Genomic DNA, 20,190 nt, shown 5'->3' with positions numbered 1-20,190 from the left:
TGGGGGTAAGCTGGGTGTGGGGCATCGCTCAGCAGCACCACACACCCCCAAATCTGCAAAGTCTTGGAGCACCAGGATATTTTTCCCCAATATTGCTCTGAGTTTTTTGGCTACTCACCTTGCTCAGGTAAATTTTCCTCTTTCTAAGTTTCTAATCCCTAGGTTTGTCATGACTCACATTTAAAACAAACAAATTTTACTCTTTCTCCCTAAGTGTTATAGTAGTTTTTCCCTGGGTGGGAAGAAACTTGGAGTCCCTTCCAAAAACTCTGGAAAAGGAAACTCTGATCTTTCCAACCATCACTCTGTGTTTTTCACTCCCAGGAGTGGTTGGCTGAAGTAAAGAGCATTTTGTTATGCCTTCTGGGTAAGTTTGTGTGAAAATTCACAATGTCAAGAGAACATGGTTATTAGGAGCAAACTGTACAACCCCTGATGTCTTCCTCTGCGGGCTCCAGCCACGGCGGTCACAGCCAAGCGCCAGCTCTTGGTGCTAAAAACGGGCACGGTTTGGTCTCTGCCAGCAGTGAGGACTGCAGTGTGAATGTGTGAAGTCTTGCTCCAAACTGGCTAGACCCACATTTGTAAATGTCATCTCTCGGGCTCCTGTTTATCTGAGAATCCAGATTTCACCAGCGACACTGAGACAAGCTGATGACGCCACACAAGTTCTGAATGCTGCAGGGAGAAGCTCTTTTGAGGCCCTTTTCAATGCAACTTACATGCTTCTCCTTTGTGAGCCTTTTTAGGACAAGGTTAAACCCTCAAATCACTCTATAAACCTGACAAAAGGAAAACCAAATTCAGTACTTTTTACAAGCTGTGCAATTCCATCTTCTCCTTTACAACTCTTGATGTAACTGCTAACGTAATGGAAAATTTAAAAACCCTCTTCTTGCGTTCTACCAATGCAGCTAATATGGGTTCATTATCCACTAAAATACAGAACTGAAAGCGCATTCTGTACTTAAAATACAGATTTTTATATAACCAGATGACCATCCTGGCTCTCCTCCTTTAAGAATGAATGTCATAATACAGAAAGTATTTTTGATCATGCAAAGTCAGTATCAAATAAACCTCAAATTCTTAATTCTAATATAAGAGATGCTACCTCAAAATGGCAGAAATTGTGTCCTTCCAGAATCATTAGATATTTTACTTGGGTAGGGTTTGCAATAAAAGAGTTAAGCTGGCAGTTAAGCAGGTCCCTAAGTGTTTATTAACTTAAGAGAGGACGTAGAGAAATGTACTGCATGTACAATCTTCAATCAGAGAGCCTGCTATGTTTTAAAATGAGCCTCATCAAGGTTTATACTCAATAGAATTACTATACATGCATATTTAAATGAAATAGTTTTCCCACTAAATGCAAGATTTAGTGAGAATGTGTGTTGTTATTTTGGCAGACAATGAATGACAAAATGAGTGAGCTACACTTTCAGTAAAGTTAAAGTTGGAATTGAAAAATGACCATTTATTGTTCGACTTCCAATAAATTCTCGTTTGCCTGGAATCCAAACTGCTAGAAATGCCAAACAACCGAAATGCTTTGGAAACATTCCACTTTTATGGTTTGTATGATGTGACTAGGAACTAAGTTGATAAGAGTCACGTGTAACCAACAAAAACAAAAACTTCTAGGCTACACTTTAATAGCTGTGTAGTTTCACCCCAGGATATTCGCCGTATCTGAGGTTATAGTCCTCTGCACTAGATTTTGTGCTCATGGGAGGGCCCTGGATGGTTCTGAAGGGTTGTGTGCACCCAAGGCCCAAGTACAACACCCACAGAGCCAAGAGGCGGAAAGTGGTAGTGGTGATGTGTGCGGACTCTGATGGCAGTTGGCCTGGGTTCAAATCCCCGCCAGACCACTTACTTGTGTGACTTCGGGCCAATTATTGATCTTCTTTAGCTTCAGTTTGCTTACCTGTTACAATGCAAAAACGTTGCAACGTTGAATTGTTGTGAAGAATATATAGAATATTGAGTGCTTAGCACAGTACTAGCACATAGAAGGCACTCAATAAACATCAATGATTATTATTCCCATGTGTTCTTTTCCCAATGCATCCAACCTTCAGCCTATGTCTTAACTGATTAAAGATGTGATAGGACCATATTTAGTAGAGTTACCATAGAAACGCCTGTCACCTTTCTGTTGCCCCAGGTGTAGCTCCTAAAATTCCATCACATGAGCAAGTGTAAACAGAGTATATTTGGATGTTGAGCACAGTGTTACTATTAGCAGTAACAACAGCAAACACCTTTCTGCGAGTGTTGCATGCTCTGCCTCAGGAGCCAGTTGAGATATGGGGCTCTGGCCCATCTCAAACCCAGAATTCCCAAGCTCCTGCTTCCTCTGTCTCCAACTACCAGGTTCACCATTCCAACTTGGCCTCTGACCAATTCAGATTTTCTCACTCCTCCTAGATTGTGTACTCTAGATTTAAGAGGAGCAGATCTCCTTTAGTCCAGGCCAATGCAGGGAAAGCACGAAGGAAACATTTGTTTCTCTTCCCAGCTTGGCTGTCAGGTCTTTGGGAGCTGGCCAGGAGGAGAGATGGAGCCATGGGGAACTGCAAAGCCAAGTGTCAGCTGCCTGGATATCACAGCCTATAAGCCTTCTGGGGTGACTCTTTTCTCTAACTTCAAGCAGAATGGCAGGATCCCTCATCCCACATCTGATGGAAGACAGCATGTCCCTCCCCACAATGTCTCAGGGGCTCTCTAGGAGCTTATTCATCTCTTAGTTACCTCTTGCTCAGATTTCTTGCTCCCACTGCACTCTGGAGCTAACCTTGTGTCTTGCCTCCTAGGTCTGCTGTGTTTTGCACACTGCTTTGTCCCATGCTGGATGCTGCCCTAATTCCTTCATTTTCTCCAAAGCACCACCAGCACGGGGCTATGGTGTGCAGCAGTGTTCGGAGCAATGAAGGGATTACAGCACAGCATAGCACAGGAACAACAGACGTCATTGTTGTGAAAGCCCATCATTTATCATGGCCTTGGCAAATTTCCTGCTGGCCGTATCATCTGGTAGGCCCATCTTGATGCCGTTTTCTCAGGTCCCTTCTTCTCCCCTCTCCAGGACCCTCTTACCTCTCTAGGGGCCAGTCCTCCTCCAGATTCCACTTTCTTTCTTACGAACAGCATCCGGCTCTCCATCCCTTATTCCCCACTAAACGCAGGTCTACCTTTGTAGATCTACCAGCTCACCAAGGTGCTTTGCTAAGTAGAGGCCCCTTACTCTGGGGGTCTGCCTTTAAGCTGCATAAAGACCTGACAGAAGCTCTGAAATATCATGATTAAAATCATAAACAGGACATTTGTTCCCCACAGTCTCTGTAAGAGAGAGGAGGGCAGTATATTGGTTAGGATGGGTTGTAGGTATGGTTCACTGCCAGAGATCCAAATGAACAGTGGCTTAAAAGAAATGGAATTTTAGTTTCTGTCACACATAGATGTCTGAGCTGGAATTAGGGAACTACTACCTGAAGTCAACCTCAGGGATGCAGGTTCCTTTTATCTTATTCCTCTGCTATCCCTAAGGTGTTGGCTTCATCACCTGGTTCCAGATGGTGCATGGCTACATTCCTGTCCAAGCCAGCAAGAAGGCATAGAAGGCGACAGGGAGGGCATGCCTCTTCCCTTTAGGCCATAACCTGGAAGCGGCCTACGTCCCTTCCCTCACATCTATTGGCCAAAACTTAATCACATGCCTGCAAGAGAAGCTGTGAAACATAGTCTTTATTTCAGGGTGACCATGTGCCCAGCTAAAAATTGGGGCTACACGGTTCAATATCAACAGTCAGTAGCCACGTGTGGCTGGTTACATTTAAATGAATTAAAATTAAATAGAATTTCAAATTCAGTTCTTCAGATGGCTTAGCCACATTTCAGGTGCTCAGTAGCCATATGTGGCTCATGGCAATTGTATTGGACGGTGCAGATAGAGAAAATTTTCATCATCACAGAAAGTTCTACTGGCCAGTGCTGCTATAGAAGGAAAAGTGAATACTGGGGCACACTCAACAGTCATTGTCACAGGCAATATAAAGATTTATTCTGCCCCTTCCAAGAGTAAGTCCCTTGGGGCTGGGGACTTTTTCCAGCCCTACTGTGTGACTCTGCACTGTAGTTGCCCCTCCTTTGAGAGTGCCCTGCAGTTGTTCATCAGGCATGGGTAAAGGATCTAACACATGCCTGGCACATCCCAGGCAGTCACCAAATATTAGCTCCCTCTCCCTGTGGCCCCTACCCCACCCCCATGCACAGTCCCAGTCCCCCTCCCCTTTATGGAACTCAGTTACAGAATCCCGTGTTACCTCCCCGAGAGGGTGACATCAGTAATCCCCCCATCACAGAAGAGGAACTGAGGAGACTTGGCCTTCCCAAGGTGAGGGAGGGAGCATATGCCAGGCTGGGGATTCCAGTTCTCTCTCCCTCAGCTCGTTAGGTGTCTGCTTCGATGCAGTGGGAAGGCTGACAGTGACAGACGACCACCTTCTCATTCCTTTTTAAGAATGCATGGGAAGAAAATAATCAGTTATGCTTGCAGAAGAAAAGAAGGTCATTCTCTCTAACTAACCCAGCCCTCAGCCTGCAAGTACCTTAGTCTTGGACAGTGTTTGCTGTGGACCTCACGGACCACCTGAGAACCCATGCCAGATCCTTATTCCGAAGAACCATTGGACCCTGAGAGCTGGATCTCTTGGTCTCCTTGATCCTTGGCTTCTGGGTGCCCTGTGGCCTGAGATCTTTCTCTCTCTCTCTCGACCAGGAATTTACATGTTGTGACGTTCCAGAACCCCTGGATGGTGAAAGGTGGGGGTGGTAAGAGAAGAGAATAAAGTGAGGGAGGAGACCAAGAGTGTGTAAGAGTTTCAGCGTTATTCCCTCAAGTCAAACATCCATATTTGGACTCACAGGGAAGGGAGAAAGCATGAAGCTGCTAATTCTTAAACTTTGTGGAATTACATATCCATCTGAGAATTTAAGACTGTCCTCAGAAAAATGCATGTATACACCAAAATACACAAACATCTTAGAAAGTCCATGCATCTATTTAATTAAATTATGTTACCATTTGGCTTGGAGTCCCAAATGGTCACTGTGGTTTCTTAAAGTTTTATGAGAGAATATTATCAGGCTGAAAGAAGTCCTCTGAGGCCGTAAGCTCGTTAAAGGCCAGGCTTAAGAGAGAGGCCAGTCATAAACTTGATGTCACAGCATGAAGGTTCCATTTTGATTTCTTTGTTTCTGGGAACATGAGGAACTCCTTCACCAGGATTACACCCCAGGGACAAAGGCAGTCACATCCACCAAGGCTGAGAAAATACCAGAAGGTTCAGCCAAGAGCAAAATTAGCCAGATTAGAAGATAGGAAAATGAAAATGCATGAGAAATGAAAATGCATGAGGCCCAACTGCCCAAACTTTCAAACGAGAAAATAAAATTCCTGACTTGAAAGCTCCTTGGGGAGGAGAGTTCTTTGCTATGTTATGGGAACAAAAGGTTATTGCGTGGTAGATGTTTTCTCATTAAGTGTGGGTTGATGAGGGGCTTCCCGAGGCCTCTTGGCTCAAGTGCAGGCAGCGAAGCATGAGTGAGGGGTGCAGTGAAGCGCGGAGGAGGCCAAAAATGCAGTGACTGCATTATGATGTGTGCTGTGTCACCTGCGACTGCCGTCAATGACACTTTTAGCTCTTCTTGCTTTACCCAGAACTGCAACTACTGGGGCAGCTGGTCTTCATAGCTCTGTCCCCTTAAATAAATGGTTCTCACCCCTGGCTGCACATTAGAATCACCTGGAGAACTTTAAAACTACTTCTGCCTGATCGCCACCATTTGACTGGTCTGGAGGGAGATCCAGGGGTCCCTTGAAATAAAAGCTCCCCCGGCAATCTAATGCACACTTAGGGCAGAGAAACACTTCTTTATAAAGTGTTGCTAGAAACTATTGCAGATATTCTGAGGATCTGTAGAGAACAGAGACACTTAATAATCAGAGAAAAGCTAAAAGTACGGTTCTTTTAACAAATGTGACTTCCTTAGAGTTAGGAAAACTGCATTGTCAAAGAAAGTTGACCAGGAAAATGGGTTTGTAGGTCTGACATTCATCCTCCTTTCATACATTAAATAACAGAATCCAATCAGCTCCAGTAATGAAACTGAACTTCTGTTAAATACTTAACAAGATGAGATTTTCCAGAGAGAATTAATCAAGAATGAGTTTAATACAATTCCAATTAGGTGTGGGTTAAATAATAATACACTACATAAAAATTCAAACCAAACAGAGATATGGAAGACTGTAGGAGTCCCTCCTGGTCCGGGTGGGGCTTACCAACATGCACGAGGGTGCGGAGTGGTGGCATGCACCTTACTTGGCAATAAAACTTAGTGATTTTGCACTTTGACAGAGTTTAATACAATCCTGATCAGGTGTAGGTTAAATGTCGCTTTTCTTCCAACTGGATTATTCTTGTTTTTAGGAAGCAGACAGAGGGTTAAGAGTGACACGTGGGGACTATTGAGTCACATACACAGAGCAGTCAGTGAGATGGATGTTTTAGTTTGCGTTCCATGGAAGCATTTTCTAAAACAAGGATTTAAGGATAAGTACTTCATTTGGAAAGTGATCCCAGGAAATTTTGGAAGAGGAACGGAGAAGGAGGAAGAGAAGAAAAGAAAGGCAATAAAGGGTGTGTTATCAAACAGTCACCACTGAGGGCAACTGAGGTTAAGCCTATTGTGTAGATACACCTCAGTCACCCCAACTGAGATGCACGGAAGCTGGGCTAGGTACCCACCAAGTCCCCATCCACCATGCGCTGAGGGCTACTTCCAGGACATTAACTCTCCTCTTTTGACTCCCAGGCCTAATGTGCTCCCCTGGCCAGATAAAGGCTCACAGAAACAGAGTGGCAGGCATGTTAAATAAGCAGGCTTTGGTGTGTGAAAAGAGAAATGATATGGGCAGGGCACCGGCAGTGTGTCACAGTGGATGAATACTACGAGTAAAGCTTTCATCCATCCATCCACCCATCCACCCACCCATCCAATAAAATGGTCATCAAGTGGCAGATACACACAATTCAGAATAAGGGCTGGTTAGGTGCTTGCATAAACTCTTACAGATTTCTATAAGTGGCTTTGCAGAGAAGAACCAGAGGGTATACCAGCCCGCCACATTTCCTTTTATCTGCCTGCCAGGCTCCCAGTCCACTCAATCACTGAATCCAGGAAGTACTGTTTTGTCTGACTCTTCAAAAATTTGTTTTGCTTAAAACTTCTTCCTTCCATCCTCCACTCCCACTCCAACACTCCAAACTCGATTACAGGTTAGGAGGTGGCATCCCACTGGATCAGGCCTACCAGAGGTAAAGAAAGAAAAATCACTTGAATGTGGTCAGATTCACTGACGCTAAAGGAGAAGAAAATCGCCTGACTGAGATGGGGCTGGGTCTCCTGACTGTTTTGCCATCATTATCTGCTCTGCTCCTGTCAGTGCAGCCCTCTGCCATGGCCTCCAGACCCAACCAAAGGCATGGATTCTCCGACAGCTGTCTGATATTTCTTTCTAACAACCAAGGAATCGAAGCGATTCTCACCAGTGAGAAGCCAGAATCTTGGGTCATGGCAAGGACAGGGGAGGCACGGTCTCAGGGAAGTGAAATTGCAATGCACTCAATTCATGTGCGAATTCTTTGACGTGGCCAAAGAAAAATACTTACTAACTCCTCGGGTTTTAAAAAGGGACCAATGCTGAATAAGAGTGGTGAGAGTGGTCATCCTTGTCTCGTTCCTGTTCTCAGAGGAGCAGCTTTCAGTTTTTCACTGTTGAGTACAATGTTGGCTGTGTATTTTTCATATATGGCCTTTATTATGTTGAGGTGCTTTCCTTCTATACCCATTTTATTGAGAGGTTTTTTTTTTTAATCATAAATGGATGTTGGATATAGTACTGGAAGTTTTAGCCAGACTATTAGGCAAGGAAAAGAAATAAAAGGGATCCAAATAGGAAAGGAAGACGTAAAACTGTCCCTGTTTGCAGATGACATGATTCCATATATAGAAAACCCTAAAGAATCCACCAAAAAACTATTAGAAATAATCAATGAATACAGTAAAGTTGCAGGATACAAAATCAACATACAAAAATCAGTCGCATTTCTGTACACTAACAGTGAACTAGCAGAATGAGAAATCAAGAATACAATCCCATTTACAGTCACAACAAAAAGAATAAAATATCGAGGAATAAATTTAACCAAGGAGGTGAAAGATCTATACACTGAAAACTATGACATCATTGAAAGAAATTAAAGATATAAAGAAAAGGAAAGGTATTTCATGCTCACGGATTGGAAAAATAAACATAGTCAAAATGTCCATATTACCTAAAGCAATCTACAGATTCAATGCAATCCCAGTCAGAATCCCAATGACATTCTTCAAGGAAATAGAACAAAGAATCCTAAAATTTATATGGAACAACAAAAGGCCCCAAATAGCCAAAGCAATCCTGAGAAAAAAACCAAAGCTGGAGGTATCACACTCCCTGACTTCAAAATACACTATAAAGCTATAGAAATCAAAACAGCATGGTACTGGCAGAAAAAAACAGACACACAGATCAATGGAACAGAATTGAAAACCTAGAAATAAAACCACACATCTATGGACTGCTAACCTTCAACAAATGAGTCAAGAACATACAGTAGAGAAAGGGAAGTCTCTTCAATAAGTGGTGTTGGGAAAACTGGACAGTTATGTGCAAAAGAATGAAAGGAGACCATTATTGTATACCATACACCAAAATTAACTCAAAATGGATTAAAGGCTTGAACATAAGACCTGAAACCATAAAACACCTAGAAGAAAATATAGGCAGTATACTCTTTAACATCGGTCTTAGCAGTATCTTTTCAAATACCATGTCTATTCAGGCAAGGGAAACAAAAGAAAAAGTAAACAAATGGGACGACATTAGACTAAAAAGCTTTGCAAGGCAAAGGAAGCCATCAACAAAATGAAAAGACAAACCACCAACTGGGAGAAAATATTTGCAAGTCATATATCTGATAAAGGGTTAATTTCCAAAATATATACAGAACTCATACAACTCAACAACAAAAAAATGAACAACCGGATCAAAAAATGGGCAGAGGGGCTGGCCTGGTGGTGTAGTGGTTAAGTTCATGCACTCTGCTTCGCCGGCCCAGGGTTCACAGCTTTGGGTCCTGGGCACAGACCTACACACTGCTCATCAAGCCATGCTGTGGCATTGTCCCACAAATAAAATAGAGGAAGGTTGGCACAGATGTTAACTCAGGGACAGTCTTCCTCACCAAAAAAAAATGAGCAGAGAATTTGAATAGCCTTTTTTCCAAAGAAGATATACAGATGGCCAACAGGCACATCAAAAGATGTTCATCAGTAATTATTAGGGAAACGCAAATCAAAACTACAATCAGAGGGGCCAGACCTGTGGCCAGGTGGTAGTGGTTAAGTTCACATGCTCCACTTCGGCAGCCCAGGGTTTCACTGGTTCAGATCCTGGGCACGGACATGGCACTGCTCATCAAGCTATGCTGAGGCAGCGTCCCACATAGCACAACTAGAAGGACCTACAACCAGAATATATAACTATGTACTGGGGACTTTGGGGAGAAGAAGAAAAAGAAAGATTGGTGACAGATATGAGGTGCCAATCTTTAAAAAGAAAAAAAAAAAAACTCAATGAGATAACACTTCACACCCATCAGAAGGGCTATAATTACCAAGACAAAAAATAACAAGTGTTGGAGAGGATGTAGAGGAAAGGGAACCCTCATACACTGCTGGTGAGAATGCAAACTGGTACAGTCACCACGGAAAACAGTATGGAGATTTCTGAAAGAATTAAAAAATAGAAATACCATATGACCCAGCTATTCTACTACTGGGTATTTATCCAAAGAACATGAAATCAATAATTGAAAAAGATAGGGGCCAGTCCTGTGGCCCAGTGGTTAGGGTCACCTGCTCCGCATCAGCGGCCCAGGGTTTCGCCGGTTCGGATCCTGGGTGTGGACATGACACCGCTCATCAGGCCATGTTGAGGCAGCGTCCCACATAGCAAAACCAGAGGCACTCACAACTAGAATATACAACTGTGTACTGGGGGGCTTAGGAGAGTAGAAGCAAAAAAAAAAAAAGATATATGCACCCCTATGTTCATCACAGCATTATTCACAATAGCCAAGACATGGAAGCAACCCAAGAGTCCATCAACAGATGAATGGATAAAGAAGATGTGATATAGATAATATATCTAGGATACATTACTACTCAGCCATAAAAAAGACAAAATTGTGCCATCTGCAACAAAATAAATGGACCTTGAGGCTATTATGCTAAGCAAAATAAGTCAGACAGAGAAAGACAAATACCATATGATTTCACTCATATGTGGAAGATAAACAAACACATAGATACAGAGAACCGATTAGTGGTTACCAGAGGGGAAGAGGGTGGGGAGAGGGTGAAAGGTGTAAAGAGACACATATGTATGGTGACAGATAAAAACTGGACTGTTGGTGATGAACACAATGCAATCTATAGAGAAACTGAAACACAGTGATGTACACCTGAAATTTACACAACGTTGTAAACCAATATGACCCCAATAAAATAATTAAAACAAGAAGAAAAGTAACAAATGCTGTGCAAAACCGAATCATCTCACACATCGCTGGCCTTCCCTTCCACAGGGTGGTGATGGGGGTGAGGCTGGAATCACGGACGGATGCTGTGGGGGAGGAGGGCGGGCACCAGCTGGCACGTAGACCCAGGCTCCTGGAGTACTTATCCCAGGAGGGGCCATCCAGCAGACAGCAAGCGGTGCCCCTTCTCTGAGAATTCACTTGCATCTTAATGGTCCACCTCTCAAATTCTCTGCTCATCCCTTTAAAGTTAACAAAACATTATGGTGTCAGGGGTAATGAGGACATGTGAACCATAACATTATCTCTTTTTCTTAACTTCAGAATGCCCAGAAAAACTTCAATTACAGTTCTAGTGCTTCTTTACATACTTCCAACACACATTAGATACATTACACTTCCTTCTAATTTATGATTTTTAGGGACAGAACCAATGTAGCTTTAGAGTCTTACCCAGTTTTGGCAGACTTTAAGAATTCTCTTTATGGCCTTTTCTGATTATAAAAATAATTCACCTCATCAACATTCAAACAGAACAGAGATCAAGAAGACTGTGGGAGTCCCTCACGGTCAGGGTGGGGATTTGAGGAGGACAAAGTCAGGAGCGTCAGCTGTGCAGTTACTTGGCAATAAAACCTAGTGACTTTGCACTTTGACAGGGGCATTAACGTCAAAACACTTTCATCAAACCAGCCTTTTTTAAACATCCTGCCTCCTGAGAATCAGGAGGTGGAGCCAGCAGGCTCCACTTCCCATTACACTTATCATGCAACATCGTTCTATACATGATCATTGAGTGCCAAGCACTGAGAAGACACTGATTAGCAGGGCAGACATGGTCCCTGCTCTCCAGAGGCCCACTGCTGGTGGTGAGAGGAGATAGACCTAAATAAAATAACCACAGCCTTTAATGCACCATTACAGTCAGGAAAGGAACCTGGTTCTGAGAAGACATATAACAAAGGACTCTGCCCTAGACTGGGCAGACTTCCCTGAGGAAATAATGCTGAGATAAGAAGGAGATGGCGTTAACTAGAGGAAGGGGTGGGGCAGTGGGATGGGGAAGCATGGGCATTGCAGATGGCAAGAGCAGCATGTGCAAAAGCCCTGTGGTAGGTGGAAATCTCTGCATTCTAGGGACTGAAGGAAGGCTTGTGGGGCTAAGGAACAGAGAATGGCACATAATGAAGTGGGATCAGGCAGGGCTTCTCAGCCAGGCTAAGGGTCTGGGAAAGCTCAGGAGGGTTTAAGCAGTGTTTGTGAGCATGTGGAGACGTGCTCATGCTGGTTGAGTTGGAGGGTGGATTGGGCAGGGGAGGAGGAGTGGCAGCATTGTTGATGGGTGTAACCCGAGCTGGTGGGCTATTGCAGTTGTCCTGGCAAGAGCAGACTGAGGCTCACCCGGGGCTGGCATGTACCTCCAAACCCTCTTGTAGCCACAGACAGAGCATTACTGTTTCTGCTCCTGGCTTCCAGATACCAGTCCACCCCACCAGCCCAACTGCATCAGCTCCCCTTCAGGAGCTTTCTGGGCTCCCGCACAGATCGAGTCTCATGTAGCAGGTCTCAGGAGGGCCCAGGAAGCAGAAGTTTTACAGCTTCTCCAGGTGACTTGGATGTGCATCTGCATTTTTTTCCACTTTCTCCACAAAGATTTGCTTGGAAAGGTGGTGTTGAACCCTGGACCGAGCCCTGGGTGTTAACTGAATTCTATCACTCCTAACAGTGTGACCTTAATCAAATGGCTTCACCTCATGAGTCTCAATTTCACCAGCTGTAAAATGGGCGTGATCATTTTCTTCTTGGGGTTATTTTGAGAATCTAAGGAGAGAATGAATTTGAAAGCATAACACAAATACCTGATATTCTTTCCCTGCAAACAAACAGTAGTTTTCAGTGTAAGAAAGGCATTCAGATTTTATTATTTGGTATTCTGGCCCTTTTTTCTCTCAGTTACCTTGGAGAAGTGAGGGCTTCCTAAATGCACTGATGCTTGGTTCCAAATGCCCGCTCCCAGTTCACCAAGGAGGGGGTGCTTTCCGCCCTCCTTCTCTGAGTGTCCCTCCTTCCAGGCAACGGTTACCGGTTCCCCTCCCACTTGCTCATGCTCCTGTCACCACTGGAACCAGTGTTGACCATTCCCACCATCTTTGACTATACATCAGCTAACGTTTGCTATGTGCCAGGCACGGGACTAAACTCTCTACACATATTATAAAAAATTATCCCTATCATTCCCCACTCTGTAAGAGTGAGGAAACTGAGCCCTAAAGAAGTCAAGTAACCTACCTGAGGTACATGGCCAGGAAAGCAATGAGCTATTTGAACCCATAACCACCCTGTCATACCATTCGTAGGTGGGGGGTTTCCTTCCTCCCTGGGGTGTAACTGCCAAAGCTAGGGTGGCTTTATTTCCACTTTTTACCTGACTTCTTAATCTCTGTCTCCCAGATGTCTGAGCATTAGTCTCAAACTTTGCCTTCACCTGGTTCCCAGGGGAACAGGGTACCATCAGGCAATGGTGACTCTTTGGCCCATAAATCCAGGTTCCTGGAGCTCCTTATTCAATTCCATGAGCTGCCACGGGACAAGTCGCAAAGGTGAGCAAAAAGTTTCCTTTTTGCTTAAGCAGTTTGAGTTGGGTTTCCATAACTTAAGATCCTCAGGATGCAAGGGCAGGAAACTGTAAGCCCACATGAGAGGAGGATGGGGCAGGGCAACACGCTTTCAGGTGCCCACAACTGAGAAGTGAGAATGTTCTCAGTGCATTCCCTGGGTCTTAGTCACTGACATTTAAACAGGCTGCAAAACATCTCCTTTCATGCGCCTCTCATGTGTCCTGGAGGAGTTATATTATGCGGCTTACCACCGAAAGTCACATTTCCCTCCTGAGTCTCAAAGACAACAAGCCAAGCGAGAACTTGGAACTGTGTTTTTGTGATAGGAACCTCTCACTTGTTTAGATGAGGAAGGACGTCTAGCTGTCTGTATAGGTCAGTCACGACCCAGGCCAGTGGCTGGAAGGACAGCAGAGTGGGCATTATGAGCAGTGAATATAAACTAGAAAATAGGCATTGATCCCAGGGCAGTTTCCATGGTATATTCATCTTTGGACCCCCCGGGGCCTAGTGCAGCATCAGGTACCTTATTAAGCTCTCTATTAAGGTCTCAGGGGAAGGAATGGAATCTGACCAGGCAAGAAGAATGTCTTTAGCTCACTCTAGTTACAAGGGCATACCAGATGAGGTCTTGTGGGTGTGTTGAAAGGTACAAGACCTGCCTCTTGCCTTCAAGGAGTTCCTACAGAGAGAGAGAGAGGTGAGAAAATGGTATGCTGGGGGAATTCCAAGTAGAAGAAAGTGTTCCCTGTCCACGGGGAGGTGCTCTCTACTGAGAGGCTGGAAAGGCTGGGAGAGTGGGGTTTCCACTGGCCTCAGGGGGTGAGTGGAGTGCAAGGTCGGGCAGCTGTGGGTCAAGGTAAGCAGGAGCTTTAGACCTGCAAGGACACAGCTGAACAGATACAATAAGAAGTGTCTCGGCAGGCAGGGAGCTGCAGTGGTGAGGAGGTGAGGGAGAGTCGAGGTGCAGTTTTTGCTGGCATGTTCAGCTTAGTTGACAAGGTAGCATTTGGACTTGACCTTCACCAACTGGTGGGTTGCAGGGCGAGGGGTGGCATTTGTGGGCATGGAGTGGTATGGGCACAGCGTGGTCCCTGACCAGCAGCATCAGTTGCATCCAGGAACTTGTTAGAAAGGCAAATTCTCCACCCCACCCCAGATCTATTGACTCAGAAACTCTCAGGGTGTGACCCAGCTGGCTGTGTTTTAACGAGTCCTCCAGGTGACTCTGATGACTAGCCTGGTGGCGTCAGCATGCAGAGAGCATGCGAGGGGATCAGGCAGGCAGGGTAGGCTGGCATCTGACTGCAGGATCCTAAATAGCAGATTCTAGAATTAGGGCCTTTTCCCCATACCATTGAGAAGCTCCTCAAAGTTTTTGGACAAGAGTTATTTATTCATCCAACTAATATTTATTAAGCACCTACCACATGCCTGGCCCCACGCTGGGCACTGGAATCCAACAGTAATACACCCACAGTAGATCAGGGCAGCGTTTTAAGTACGGGCTTAACTGGAGACAAGATTGCTATTGTCTGTCTTTTTTTTAAATCTGCTTTTCTAATGGAACAGACACCTATTATGCTCTCCAGAAACAGCTCTGCTTCTTGTCTCTGACATCAGAAGCTGTTCAGCTGGGGATTTCCTAAAGTCTCAAACACCAGTGATGTGAACGGATGGAGGGAAAACATGTGCACACACACACAATGGGGAGGGGTGCCGGTCTAAAGGCATAAACTTCCAGTTACAAGATAAATAAGCCCTGGGGACGTAATATACAGCACGGTGACTCTAGTTAACAATACCGTGTTGTATATTTGAAAGTTGACAAAAGAGTAGATCTTAAAAGTTCTCATCACAAGAAAAAAATTTCTAACTACGTGTGGTGATGGACGTTGACTAGATTTATTGTGGTGATCATTTCACAATATATACAAATATTGAATGATTATGTTGTACACCTAAAATGAATATGCTGTTATATGTTAATTATATCTCAATAAAAAAATAAAAGGGTGGGGGTCAGTGGGAGAAAACATTTTCTTTTAGGTCCGTGCTACCCACCAGAGAGCTGCTGTTTTGCGGAGTTCTAGGATGGACCTCGCAGCCTCTGACTGCTGTGTGAGGGTCAACTAGCTCCAGCTGTTTCTGTGTTTACTTAACAGTTTCCAGAAGCTGTGGGCCAGGAGGGTGGGGCGAGCGGAGGGGCAGAGAATGAGGAAGCCAGCCCTGGGAGGTTCTCTCCTGTTCTCACACAGCCATTCTGCCAGTTGCTCGAGGAAATTGCAGCGTGATTTCAAAGACAGACAGGTCTTTTCATCAGACGTAAATGAAACAGGCCAATGTTGCTCTTCTGGAATGTCAGAGGTCCTCAGGACAACTTTCAGCCTTCTTTCTGGTTTGGATGAGGGCCAAACTGGGGATGAGGATGGGGAGGCTGGAGCACCTTCTAGGTCCTCACCTCCAGCCACAGGGCTCCTCTGGGGTTCCACTGGGCAGGCTGAGACTGGTGTGCTTGGCTCTCCACTGGGGCAGGTCAAGAGAAATGTTAAGGCCAATGATGGTCACATCAGGTGGCAGAGGACAGGACTCAGAGGAGTCCCAGGGCTATTTCAGTTTGAGCTTAAGCTCCCTGGCCTCTAAGAAAATAGAGATGGGTTTCCGATCTCCCCTCACCCCTCTGCCTCCCATGTTGGCACCAGGTCAGGACTGCAGAAAGATTCCAATTCCTCTCCCACCCCAATAGAGCAACCATTCACTCCTTCCTCTGCAGGGTCCTCAGCTCGCACCAGATCTGAAGGTGCGGAGGGAAGGAACGGAAGAGAGAAGCTGAGAATTCTCTCCCTGTCCAGCATCGCCAGTGCCACCAGCCCTGTGTCCAGTTTCCTTATCCTGTGGTTGACAACGCAACAGCAGCCCGGCCAATACCAGCCCCCTCTCCTCAATCGCTTCCCAGGATTGTTTATAGGAGACCAACATTTCAGAGAGCAAGCGCCACTTCAACATATCCGTAGGCAGCGCACCGTCATCCATACCACAGATCTTATTTTAAACTAATTACATTAAGGAGGGGTGGGTGGGAAGGAGGAGAGGGGGTGATTATAATCGGGGATTTTTTTTTTAAAGACCTAGTTTCAAAAATCTCAGACTTAATTTAGTAAATTTCAATTACAAGGGGAGTTACTAAGCTGAACATCATTTGCATTATTCCCTTAATTACCACTTCATTTGTACCCGAGATCATCGATAGAGATTCTTGGGAATGTAGGCTCAGAATAAGTGATTGATCCTAATGAGGCCTTTGTTCTTCCTGCGCCCATCTTAGGAAGCTATTTCCTCTCTCCTGGAGAGGCACAGAGTTTGCCAAGCTGGGTGGGGACACCTTAAATTAGAAATGGAGCCTGAGGAGAAATCAAGAGGTTTTCAAACTGGCTTCACCACCAGGGAGAGAGGATGCCACACCACTCCTCTCCCTAACAGCTCCTCATCAGGCTTTTATTCCTCTCCCTTTGAATGCATTAGCTCTGCTGGGCTGCTGTGGAGGACTCTGCTCCTGTGCTGGCCACAAACGTCCATCTTTATCAGCCTGCAACAGAGGAAATAGCATTTCGGGGCCTTCCCCTTGCAAATAACAGATGCCACTATCTATCTGTCTGCTTCTGCTTTTCCTGCCTCCTCTAAAGAGTGGGTGTCAGCAGTCCCTGGCCACTGGATCTTCATGGGAAAAGCTGTTTTCCAAGATCAATTAGCTCTAAAAAAGTGATAAGCCCACAGGGACTGCGAGATTCTGTGTGTGTGTGTGTGCCTGTGTTAAGATCCATTTTGTAGAAGGAGACAGTCTTCTTTTTGGGTGTGGGTAGGGAAAGGGCAAAGTAATAAAAATCTCCAACCTAAATCCTGCTAGCGTCGGCTGTCCCTTCACATGGCACCTCCTGCCCTGCAGGGCTTTACAAAGCACTTGTTCATCTATAACCTTATAGGTAAGAAAAGAATTGCCTTCACTCTACAAATGAGGAAGATGAGGCTCAGACAGATTAAGTGACTTGCCCAAAGTCACTCAGACGGGGGGCGACAGACTGAGGATTTAAGTCCAGGCCTCTTAATCCTGTGCTCCTTGCATTACCCGGAACCACCTCCCACGAGCCCCCAGCAGCCTGAACATCGACCCCATTTGTGGAAGTCAGGATCGGATCTTACTGCAGTGTGTTACCCCATTTAAACTTTATTTTTGAATCTGTATTTTTAAGCAACAATTTTATTTCAGAGGAATCCAGAGAGTGGCCTTACTTAACCTTCCTCTGGAGGTGTGTCTGTTTGGTGAAGCATGGTTGTTGGGGGAGGTGGGGAGGAGCCAGTAGGGAATTTTCCCAGTTTTCCACTGGATGAGGCCAAGGCCCATGGAGTCAGAGACAAATCCATGATTCTCCTGGCATTCTGAACATTTGCCAAATCCCTGCTCTTTGCTCTCATTATTCCTCTGGGGTGGTTTCCAAGTGTGGAGGAGTGTAGGCTGCGGAAGCGTTTGTGCTGGGGTGGGGCCCCGGGCAGAGGCTGTGAGGAAGGAGGGTGTTTACCGCAAGGGTCCAGTCAAGCCTTGGGGTCACAGACACTGGTCCAGAGCAGGAAGTGTCCTCTGAGCTAGAAGGGTGTTCATCTCCTCCAGAACCTCCTGGATACTGTAGCTGCCTCTGCAATAGCTGGTTACCCCCTCATGGTGCAGGAATCCTCCGGTGAAATGAACAAAAGTTTTGTAGCTCAATAACTTGGGTTCAAATCCCACCTCTGCTTATTAGCTAAAAGGTCTTGGGTAAGTCACTAAACCACCCCAAGCATCAGTTTTCTCATGTATAAGATCAGAATACTAATATCCACTCGCTGGGCTGTTCTGAGGTTTAAATGAATAATGGAAGGCAAGTAGCAAATGGTGGCTTTGATTAGCAGAGGGCTGGAGGCAGTCAGGAAGTGGGAGGCTGAGGAAAGCAGACTGCTTGTCTCTCAAGACAAGAGCAAGGAGCAGGAGTGGGTTTGGTGCTGAGACAGCTTGCAAAGACTTTTTGTAAATAGCCCATATGATGGCTCGGGGGGGGGGGGGGGGGAGCACCGAGAAACTAGTTTGAAAAGCAAAAAAGTCATAAAATAGCACCAGAGTTTTTTTTTTTCTTAGCGTGAGCAAAAACATTCAAGCAGACAAACCCAAGCCAATCTTCTGGGACTAAGCCTCTAAATATTACGTGTGAGTCAGCCCAGCTTCTTTTCAAGAGAAAGACACCCCCATCTCCTTACCCAACACCTGCATCTGTGACGCATTAGGATTGTAGCTCCTCAGCTTCTCACACCAAAATCACAGACCCTTGTCGTGGGCATGAGGACAGCCCTGCACGCAGAGAATGGTAGCCCCTCTCCTGGTTACAGCCGCTTTCCAAAACGCCCCATCCAGAGCTCAGGACGCACGCCAAGCACCACAGCGGGCACTAGGTGGCGCTGGACCCCACGTTATTCAGGCAACTCAACGCGGCTCCTCTTTCTGGAAAAATGTTTCTGCAGCGAGGTCCTCTCCTTCCCAGAGACCTGGGGGGCTATTTCAGTTTATAATACAAGCACAAAGCTCCCCGAGGAGATCGCCCCTGGCTTTTCTGCTAAATGGGCCACTGTCCAGGTGTGGCTGCGAAGGCAGTTCCAGACCTGAGGCTGGAGACCCAGCAGTCATTTACTGAGCTATATAAAACTTTAGGAACAAGGAGCCCTTTTCAACTTCCGCTCGGCCCAGAGTGGTGGGAAGGAAAAGAACTTTCTCCCTTAGGAGGAAGTGGAGAAAAAAAAAAAAAAAAAAGAGGCAGATCCATGAGGCTCCTTTGTGAGACCTGCCCAGCATCTGCCCTTCCCTCCCGGGCAGAGCTGAGAGGACTTCGACCCTGACCCCAGGCCATTTCATTCCCGGCCCTCCCCCTCCCAGGGTGAGACCCATCCTCTGTGCCCCTGAGGAGCTGAGTAGTGGGTTTATTTCCTGTCCTGGGATCTGGGTTGGGGTTGCCGTTAAATACCTGTTTAATTTCATTGCACCATGAGTACCCCCTCATATATATCAAGAGCACATTGGGAGCCGTGTTGTGGTGATCTCGAAGCTCTTAGGGACAATAACAGTCAATGGCAGTTATAAAGTGATTTCCAGTTTTCTAAGCGTCATGAGCACTCTTTATACCTGAAGAGGTAGCTGACCTGCATTTTCCATTCGCACAGAAAGCAACGGACACTCCAGGGTCTCACTGGCACTGCTGGCACTGATGTTGTCTCTTTGAAACGATGAGGATCATTGCTGCTTATTATCATGTCACTGTTATGTTCCCTTTGATGTGCAAGAGGCCAAACAAAACACTTGCTTAAAGACAGCTTTTGGCTACTGGGCTTCTGTTTGGCTGATACTATCTGGGCAAAGAAGGGCTGAATGTACAGGAGCACTGAAGGGAGGCGAAGGTCTGAGCAGAGGCTTGACTCCCTGCGTTTCCACGGTAGGAGGTTGGGCTGTGCAGAGTAGAGGGCAGCCGTGTTGGCAGTGCTGCTAAGAAGGCAACGGGGGAGTGTCCATCAGCCACTCAGCACATTTTTGGGCACCTATGATGTAGGAAAGAAATGGTATGCTTCTGTGAGGTCACAATGACCTGGAAGTCTTTGCCTCCAAAGAACTTATGGTGCAGTGTCATTGGGGCAAGTGTGATATATATAAATAAAAAGAAGATTAATGACTCGGAGAAGTCCTAGCAAGAGTCTAGAAACCCAGTTCCCAAGCTTGGTCGGGCAGAGCTTCCTTTGGAGCAATGAGAAGGGAAGGGGTTGGTAAGGCTGGGAGGAGGGAGGAGGAAGGG

General features: G+C 45.6%; 1 long non-coding RNA gene across 1 annotated transcript; it reads right to left on the bottom strand.

Annotated features, from left to right (window-relative positions):
* Nucleotides 1-15,329: 15,329 nt before the first annotated feature.
* LOC124239990 (uncharacterized) lies at nucleotides 15,330-19,037 on the bottom strand. Its single transcript, XR_006888746.1, has 3 exons — nucleotides 18,614-19,037; nucleotides 17,905-18,055; nucleotides 15,330-16,916 (listed from the first exon to the last, which is right to left on the bottom strand). It is a non-coding gene; the product is annotated as an uncharacterized LOC124239990 (long non-coding RNA).
* Nucleotides 19,038-20,190: the final 1,153 nt, after the last annotated feature.

The sequence above is a fragment of the Equus quagga genome, chromosome 5 (assembly GCF_021613505.1).
Source record: "Equus quagga isolate Etosha38 chromosome 5, UCLA_HA_Equagga_1.0, whole genome shotgun sequence".
Lineage (NCBI taxonomy): Eukaryota > Metazoa > Chordata > Mammalia > Perissodactyla > Equidae > Equus > Equus quagga.
Note: the sequence above shows the minus strand (reverse complement) of the source record. Positions and strands in the feature narration are given on the sequence as shown.